The sequence below is a fragment of the Lissotriton helveticus genome, chromosome 2_2, assembly GCF_964261635.1.
Source record: "Lissotriton helveticus chromosome 2_2, aLisHel1.1, whole genome shotgun sequence".
Lineage (NCBI taxonomy): Eukaryota > Metazoa > Chordata > Amphibia > Caudata > Salamandridae > Lissotriton > Lissotriton helveticus.
In genome coordinates, this window is record NC_136060.1 from 474,827,273 (window position 1) to 474,836,361 (window position 9,089).

The 9,089-nt window shown below is 48.6% G+C and overlaps 1 long non-coding RNA gene across 1 annotated transcript; it reads left to right on the top strand.

Annotated features, from left to right (window-relative positions):
- Window positions 1–3,232: 3,232 nt before the first annotated feature.
- On the top strand, window positions 3,233–8,783 carry LOC144821894 (uncharacterized). The gene is made up of 3 exons (XR_013608493.1): window positions 3,233–3,611; window positions 5,822–6,201; window positions 6,857–8,783. It is a non-coding gene; the product is annotated as an uncharacterized LOC144821894 (long non-coding RNA).
- The last annotated feature ends 306 nt before the right edge of the window (window positions 8,784–9,089 follow it).

The following is a 9,089-nucleotide window of genomic DNA, read 5'->3' on the forward strand; positions in this document are numbered from 1 at the left end:
ATGAAATATGTTGCCAGGCTAATAATGCACCTTGACAGCAAGAACAGGCACTACACTTGTCCCACCAGCAGGCCACATGTATACTGCAGGCCTCCAGGCCTTCACCAGGGCAAAAGACACACAAGTGATGGACAGAATGACGAACAAATAAAACATTCACCTCCAGTCAAGAGATCTGGGTTAAATCCATCATTCTTTTGCTCACCGTGCCACCCCAGTTTAGACCTGGCCATGTGCAAATCAGACTTGACCCTGTGCCTCATGGGAACAGTCCAGCCCAAAGTACCAAACCAGGTCCTCCCAGGACCGGAAACAAGCATCCTAGGACCGGTTTTGGGGTGAAACACCGGATGTGGGCCCCGGGCTCACTGTGCCACTGGATTCAAGCTATCCTGGCTGATGAGGAGTAAAGCCGTGAAACCGATCCTAGAATGCTGATCCCAACGAGGAGAAGGGAGAATTGGATGGTCCATGGGGGATTGAGAGATACATGGACTGTGTGTCACCTCTACATGGAACACACAAAGCCACCTCATTAATGTTAATGAGTGCCTTTTACCTCCAGTAGGTGCACACATAGCACAGCCCAGCTAATTCATTACAATAATCGTATTTTAATTTAACTCATGAATGGCCTTTGTTACAGAAAGCCTATGATAGGGCCCAGAGGTGATAGATGATTATTATTTATATCATGTAAGAGAACCTATTTAGTAGAGCAAAGAAGACAAGATTGAATATAGAGAGTATTTGGAGAGACCATATGCTTAGGAGGATGGCTAAGGACACATTTGACAGTAATACAAGAAAACTAGTGTAGAACAAGCATTTGGAGTGCAATAGGTCTCGCATTACTGAAAGATTGAGCTATTGGTGTTGCATTATTATTTCAGTAATGCAAGACCTACTGCATTGCAAATCCTTGTGCAATCTTGATCTTACCTCTGGGATCTCATGGCATTCTTCAGCAGGCCAGTGTCTGCTGGGGGGAACCAAGCATCGAAAGGCGGGACATATGCACAATATTAACCAACCAGAGAAAAAGAATTTGAAAAGCAGCCCAACTAACCAACCAAAAGCGGTGGGCGTTTTTAAAGTCCCCGGTAGGCCATATACCGAATATTGCATGCCTTGCAGAGCTGCGCACGCGCTGCCCAGGCTCGACCTAAAAAAGTACCTCTGAAAGTGCACGACTCTTGAAAAGGCCAAACAGAAAGCGAAAGTGAAACCTGCCCATGCTGACTAATCAAAAGCAAGAAAAGGTAATGAAAGTGACGATGAAGTCAACCAATGGTAATCAATGGGCAGGCTCTAAGCCCCCTTTAATCTACAACACAATGCCTCGCGAGCAGCCGCTCATGAGCTGCCTCAGGCAAGCCATAAAAAAATGACCATTAGCACAGAAGATTCCCTTCTCCCTGTGCGGAGTTCTAAGATGCTCTTATGTATAGGCAGTAGTGTACCTTATATTATACAAAGGTGGGAGATGTGAGGGTCCATGAGGATTCAGCCACCATCTGCAAACACAACGGTTCATGTACACACATCTCTGAGGCTGGCTGGGCTTATTTGCTTGGAGGTGCCACTTTCTAAGAGTCATTCTGCCTTGTTCTGTCGGCTGTATTATACATTTGACTACTAGCATTCCATCCGAGACAGCAGACAACATCTAGGTTTAAATCAACATTTTCTGATCTTAATTATGGCAGGTTTATGAGGGGTGTTGAGGTTCACCTGTGGGTCTTGCAGAGAAAAGGCATGGTATTGGGAAGGATAAGCTTTTGTTGCAACCTGTAACCCCCCTCCTCCCCCCTGATGTGTGCAGACCAACTAGGCCCCCTCTTTGGGGTAGAGCAGTAGTGTGTAGGACCGGTGCTACAGCACGGTGAGAGACAGCCACTTGTGGATGGGACGGCAAATTGTTACTTTAGCAATGGCACCAACATCCTTGTTCTGTCCATGGACGGGGAGATAAAATACCTTCCACAGCTCTACTGAGCTCTCTATTTCTGCTACTTTGAGTTGCCGGCAGAAATGACACTGCCCAACAGCAAAATGAGTGGAGCAGCATTGTTTCCTAATGCCACTAGAACTGTTTTCTCCACCCAGGCAGTAATCTTTATCACCTGCCCCAGCAGATGGAACACATTATGTAATGGGGCCTAGGAAGTTACCTCTACAGTGAGGCAAGTGCACTTTTTTAACCATGAAGAAGCCTGTCTGCAGATCTAATATTACAAATTCTTCCAAAAATGTATAAAGTGGGCTCGGCTTCAAACAGAAGAGTATTTCTGGTGTATCCCTCCACCTCCTACTGAGTTCTTAGGCTTGTTTAAATTTCAAAAGTATGCAGAATCATCACCTATTAAATTATTTTTTTCCTAGAGGAATTATATATAGAAATCAATGTTTTTCTTTTTTCTCATTGCAGCTCAATACTTTATTTTTTACTTAAATTTCAGCAACCAGGACAGGTCTATACGCTTTGTAAATACTAATTTGGTATAGAAATGCAATGAAACGGCATACATTTATGAAACATTCTTTAAGACAAACATACCTCATTTCTAAATATGAATGGTAGTTTATATATGGAAGTTACTATGACACCTGTTGTGTAAATCACCTGTCACAGACAATCGTTAGCAGAGGTAGGCTACAACACAGGATGGTAGTTACAATGGGATGCGTGTAAAGAAGGCTGGCACATGGGCTGCCCACGGCCTCAATGGCTGACCAAAGTACCCTCAACCTACATGAAGACTGTTGGACTTGGCCCTTTTCCCCCAAACTTTTTCACTTTTTGCCCCCCCCTAATTTGAAATGTCTCCCCCATTGTAATAAACCTGTATAGGCCATGTGTGGTGTGAGACACCTTGTTAATATGTAATGTCATGCAATGGTGAGAGCACTTGTCAATTTCCCCCATTGTAAAATGTGCCCTGGTGAAATGTTGTGTTTTTAAAATGGCTGCCATGGCTGTGCGTTGTGCCACCTGACTGCAGGAGGTTAGCAGTCTAGTTGTTAGGTACCCAGCCACCCCTGCATTTGGAGGGAAAGCCTGGCACCCAGGGTGCTCTACTCCTCCCCCTGAGCCAGTTAGAACTAGTTCGCCTGTCTGAGGTGGGTTAGCGGTCTAGTTGTCTGGTACCCAGCAATCCCAGCATTTTGAGGGACCTTCTAGAAGCTTCCAGCCTTTCTGGTATAGGGAGAGCAGTAGAGATGTGATGAGCAGAGACAGAGCTGGGACAGGAATGTGAGGGGGCCTGCTGCAAGGGGATACCGCCACTTGGGCCTGTGTGCTGGACCCTGCCCTCATATGGAACCCCCCTACTGTCCCCAGGGCGTGTGAAGCCCCACTTCTGGAGTTCAGGCTGCCGTGTGGGAGGAGGGCCACGCTGCAGTGGGGATGGTGAAAGCCTACCACCCTGTTTTGATGATGCCCCCACTAACTGCTGACCTGGCCCAGTAGTGCCTAATTCTCTGTCCCCCGGGCCCCTGAAGGAGGGCCCCCCTAGGTCCCTGAAGCTGCCGGGACCTTGCGCCATGCAAGCGCTGCGCAAAGAAGCGCCTAGAAGGGAAGGAGCATCGTGGACTGGACCCCCTAGGAGGTGAGGAGTGTTACCCTGGGGCTTGCTGCTGGGACTGTCCGCCCCCCTTTCGCTGTGCGCCTGGAAGTGTTGTGCCTAGGGGAAGCGCTGTGTGCTAAAGCGCTGTGCCTAGAAGCGCTGTGTGCCTGCAAAGCGCTAACCTTGCCCAGGACTGTTGCAGCCTGCTGTGCCCTTGAAGGCGCTGGCCTGCAGGAGACTGCTTGTGTCCCCAGAGCGCTGTGACCAAGACTGCCCTACTGATTGCCTGCTAAGCGCTATAATCTGGGAGCGCTGTACCTGCTAAGCGCTGTGTTGCATGATCCTACAGCGCTGTGTGAGGAAGATTGTGCCCTCAAAGAGCTGCGGGCCGGGAGAGTTTCTGCCTGTTGTGCCCCTGTCAAGCGCTATACTGCCTGGGACTGCAAGAAGCATTGAGCCTCCAAGCGCTGGGGCTTGAGAAGCTGTCTGCCCCCTAAGCGCCACAATTTTGAAGCTGTGTGTTAAGCGCTGTATTGCCCTGGGAACTGCTGCTGGCCCAAGCGCTGTGAGCGCTGCTGTGTACTCGAAGCGCTGTATCCAGAGGACTGAGCCCCCAAAGCGCTGTGCCGCCTGGAAGCGCTGTGGGGCCCCGGAGAACTGTTTATTGTGGTAGCGCTGTGCCCCTTTGAAGCACTACTGGCTCACCTGTGGCCCTGGTACCCAATCCTGAATAGCGCTGTTGCTTTTCACGGCCGCCCCTCCCCGAAAGATCTGTAGATGGGCCCTGTTAACTCTGGTTGATTTTGTGAGGGCCCCCCCCCCCAGCTAAAGGAAGGGGGAGAGGGGATTACAGGCCATGCAGGTCCCGGGCCTAGTGTTTTCATGTTACCTGTTCAGGCATGATGCACTCTTGCGCCTAATGTTTATTGTATGCTGAATATCCTGCTGAAGGTTTCATGCTCCCTGGTAGATGTGTTTCATGCCACATAATTTAGGCCTGCTCCGCCCTATGCCAGGTGTTGATGCTAGGTGCGTGAGGTTCTTTTTGCAGGGGATGCTGATGCAAGGTATGCTGGGTCGGCATACCTAGGGCCAGATGTAGGTAGCCCAATACCGGTCGGTAACGGCCGAAAATACCGATTTTCGGCTGTTACCGACCGGTATTGAGCATTTGGGATGTAGGAGACAGAAAATCGTCCGATTCGGTAAAGTTACCGAATCGGTAAACATTCCGAATCAGATAATTTACCGAATCTGTAAATTTACCGATTCTGTAAATTTACCGAATCTGTAAAATACCGATTCAGTAAATAAGAAGTGGTAAAATTGAATATTGAGATGTAGGTAAGCTCTTAAATACCGAATTTGCTTGAAATTCGGTATTTAAGAGTCGGTATTTACCATGGATTGAAATCAGGTGGTAACCAGGTGCAGCCTATTAAAAAGGACCCAAAATGCAATACTTTTTTCATAATGGCGGCATTTTATGTCATTGCGAGACGGCTACGGCTACAGGAGGAAGGAGAGAGGGAATGGCAGAGACAGGAGCAGGTCTACAGGCAGAGGGTTGCCCTGTTCATACTCACAGAGGCAGAGATACTGCAGAGGTACAGGTTGGCCCCAGACACCATCTTGGACCTCATCAGGGGCCTCCAACCACTGTTGGAGCACACTACCCCAAGGGCACACGCTATTCCACCCCACGTGCAGGTGCTGTGCAGCCTACACCTGCTTGCGTCTGGGAGCTACCAGAGTGTGGTTGCTGCGGTAGGTGGGGTGACCCAGAGCAGCCTGTCACGGTTTTTCCACAAATTCCTTGACGCCATGTTACAGAGGATGAACCATTATATATCTTTTCCTGCAACCCATGCAGAACTGGTCCAAACAAAGTCTAACTTTTACCAGATGGTGCGTTTCCCCAATATCATTGGCTGCATTGATGGGACCCACATTCCCATTTGTCCCCCTGCTGCCACCGAATATATATACAGGAATAGGAAGTCCACCCACACCATCAATGTGCAGGTGATGTGCAATGCCAAGTGCGCCATCACTGACCTTGTTGCAAAATTTCCTGGGAGTACCCACGACTCCTTTATATTCCAAAACAGCGGTATCTATGCACGGCTGACAGCAGGGGAATTTGGTGAAGGATACCTCCTAGGTAAGACACAGTGTGCGACCCCTTTAACACCTATTGCAGTAAGAAGTACATGTATGCATGTGAGTAATGTATTCCCATTTCCTTTTAGGAGACAGTGCATATGCCCTCCGCTTCTTCATACTCACCCCCTACCTCAACCCCTCAACACCCAGCCAAAGGAGGTATAACAGGGCCCACAAGAGCACAAGAAATGTTGTGGATCGTACCTTTGGAATATGGAAAAGCAGGTTCCGGTGCTTGCACAAGAGCAGAGGTGCCCGGCAGTATACCCCCATCACCTGCTGTAAAATAATTGCTGCCTGTTCTATGTTGCACAACCTTGCTGTGCAGAAGGGCACTGAGGTGGAGTTGTCAGACTTTGATGATCATGACGACGAGATTGCTGTGCCTGAACCACAACCTGCTGGAGTGTCAACACCAAGTGATGGCAAATACAGACGTGAGGAGATTACGCGCAACTATTTCTGAGTAAGTAATGAGACACAGACAGGTTGTGTATGCAACCAACGTATTTTAATGGTGCCACAACGTTCAAGCACTTAAGTGCAACAAACTAAACATTATACACTTGGGGACTGTATGTCCTGGGTTACTTCACCCATGACCGGTAATGTCACTTGCGCCCCCGCTTCCCTGAGCCACTAGGATGTTGTTCGCTTTGTTCAGCGTGCCCTGCAGCCTCAGCTTGGCGCCTGGTACTCCTCCGTGTCTCCACAATAGTGCTTGATAGGCTGCTCCGGCTACTAGTGTCTTCAGCCTCTGCCACGTCCAGGGCAGGATTCTGTGCTGTGTGTGAAATCAACATTGCCTCTGGTGCACTTGTCATTCTGGCCATGCCCCTGGTGCCCTCAGCTGTATTCTGTGTCAAAGCCTCCTGCATATGTATGCCCCTCCTGCATAGCAGGGATGTGGCAGTGGCCAAGCGATTGATGGCCGTATTGTGGGCACGGGCATCCTTGCGCCTTGTGTGTGACAGACTGTCAAGTTTTGAGCATAGCTGCGTAATTGAGTTGCTTATCTGCTGCATCCCTGCTGCAATGTCTGTATTTTTTTTTGCAACCTCTTTATTCGCCTCCACAATGTCTCTCATGCCCTTCCCCATGTCTCCTATTTGCACATTCAGGGCTCTGAATTGGCGTTGGCAGGCTTGGATGGATTTGCCCTGCATCCTTTGAATGCGCACCATGCTGCCCTCCAGCCCACGGAACACAGTGCCATCACCACGTCCACCTGCACTGCTGGGTCAGCGTTGTCTCCTGCGAGCTGTGACTGTCTCATTTGTGGACTGCAGTGCTGCTGAACTCACATCTACGGTGACTTGAGCCTCCCCATCACCCTCTGCTGCCTCCATTACTGGTAGTGGGGCCACGACACGCCTCCTGGCTGGTGGGGTTGCAGGAGTGGACTGGAGCAGTGTTGGTGAAGTTTCTGGTGCGAATACCAATGGAGGGGATTGGGAAAGCTGTGGGGAGTGCAGCAACACTGGGGTATGAACAGTGTCATCTTCATGGGAGATGCCAGTCGTGTCACCTTCCTTCTGCGAGGCTTGCACTTGGCTTGGACCTGCTTCCTCACTCTCCTCCCGCTCTGGTGCAGTCCCTTCTGTGTTAGTGGGTCGACTGCCTGATTTAGCCCCTAGGTATAAAAAAGCGTATATCAACTGAGTGCTACTGTGTCACAGTCACTACAATAAATGCTTTACACATTTCACTTTCATTTATCTGCATTACTTTCACTAACTTGCTGATGTCTGCGCTGTTACACATGGTCTTATATTTGCTGACTACATTTCCCATAATGCATTGCTCCTGTGTAGTGATAGCAGTACTGGACTGGGGTTTGCTTGTCCACAAAGGGTAAAGGGAAGCAGGTTGGTATGGGGTGGAATGCAGCGCATGCGTCTTACCTTTTTTTGTTGCAGCTCTGGCTGAGCTGTCCACATCTCCCAGTCCGCAGACGCTGTCTGCCTCAATGGTTGAGGCCACCAACTCCTCCAGGTCAGTCAGGGGGGGCACTGGGTTCCTGCCTCCACCAGTTAGGCCAGCCTGCTTGTGGAGTTCAGCCATTTTGTTCTTGGTGAGGCTCCTGAGGTCATAGAATCTTTTTTTGAGATCCTCAGTATTCCTGGGTGTGACTCCCACAGCATTCACTTTTTCAACAATTCCAAGCCAGATCTTTCTTTTGGCAGACTCAGGAGCAGTGAGGGAGTGCCTTCCAAAAAGTTTGATGTGCACTCTCACTACCTCCTCCACAAGTACCTGCAGCTCCATGCTGCTGAACTTTATTTTCCTCTTTCTATCTGCCTTCTGGCTTTCACTGCTGCTTGCCATTTTTCAGTTGGTAAAGTTTCAAAAAAATCTCCCTGCTGCTCTGTTTCTCTGCTCAGCTCTGACTGCCTCTCCAGAACCTTCTAATTAGTTGCAGCTGCCTGGGTAGCCACTTCCTGGTAGGGAGGGGGAGGGTGGTAGCACCTGATTGGCTGTTTTCTTAAGTTTCACTTTTGCTTGCTTTCCGATTCGGAATTTACCGATTCGGTATTTACCGAATCTGTATTTCCCATTCATTCCTATGGGCCTTTTGGCCCATAGGAATGAATGGGAAATACCGAATCGGTAAATACCGAATCGGTAAATACCGAATCGGTAAATTCCGAAAGTCCGATTCCGAATTTTACCGAATCGGTAAAAAATAACGATTTTTTATCTACATCTCATTTACCGATTCATGAATACCGAATCGGTAAAATTCGGTATTTAAGAATCGGTAAATGAGATTTACCTGCATCTGGCCCCTAATGTGTTATGATAAGCTTAATGCCTGCTGCCAAGGATTAATGCCTGTGTTTGCCCAGCAATATTGACCCTGTGTTTCATGTATTTGATAACATTCTTTTTATTTCAGCTGGACTTACTTACCTTTTATTCTTTTCCCATTTCCCATGTAAATAATCTCCCCTTGCATTCATTGCCCTGGCGCCAGTTAGCGCCTTTTTTGTGATTACTGCTATTATTGTGTTTACCTTTGCAGGTTGGAGATAATACAAACCTTATTCTATTTCCAACCAGAAGCAGTGTCGTGTCTCTTTTGTGGTGTGCCTGGCGTGTCGTCTGTGGGTACTGCGTGGATGCTTCACACATGTCCTCTGAAGTTTGGTCTGCCCGCTCTGCTCCATGCTACCCCCTGTAGAATTGGCAACCCCATTTCTAACAAAGACGACGACAAGCATGCTGACCAATGGTGAGGCAGATACTTCATTTTATGCTTTCCCCTGCACATATGACTTGCTCATCCAGTTTTGCTATTGCATTGGTTACAGGAACTTGGTTTCCTGCATTTGTATTGGAGGAAATCAAAAT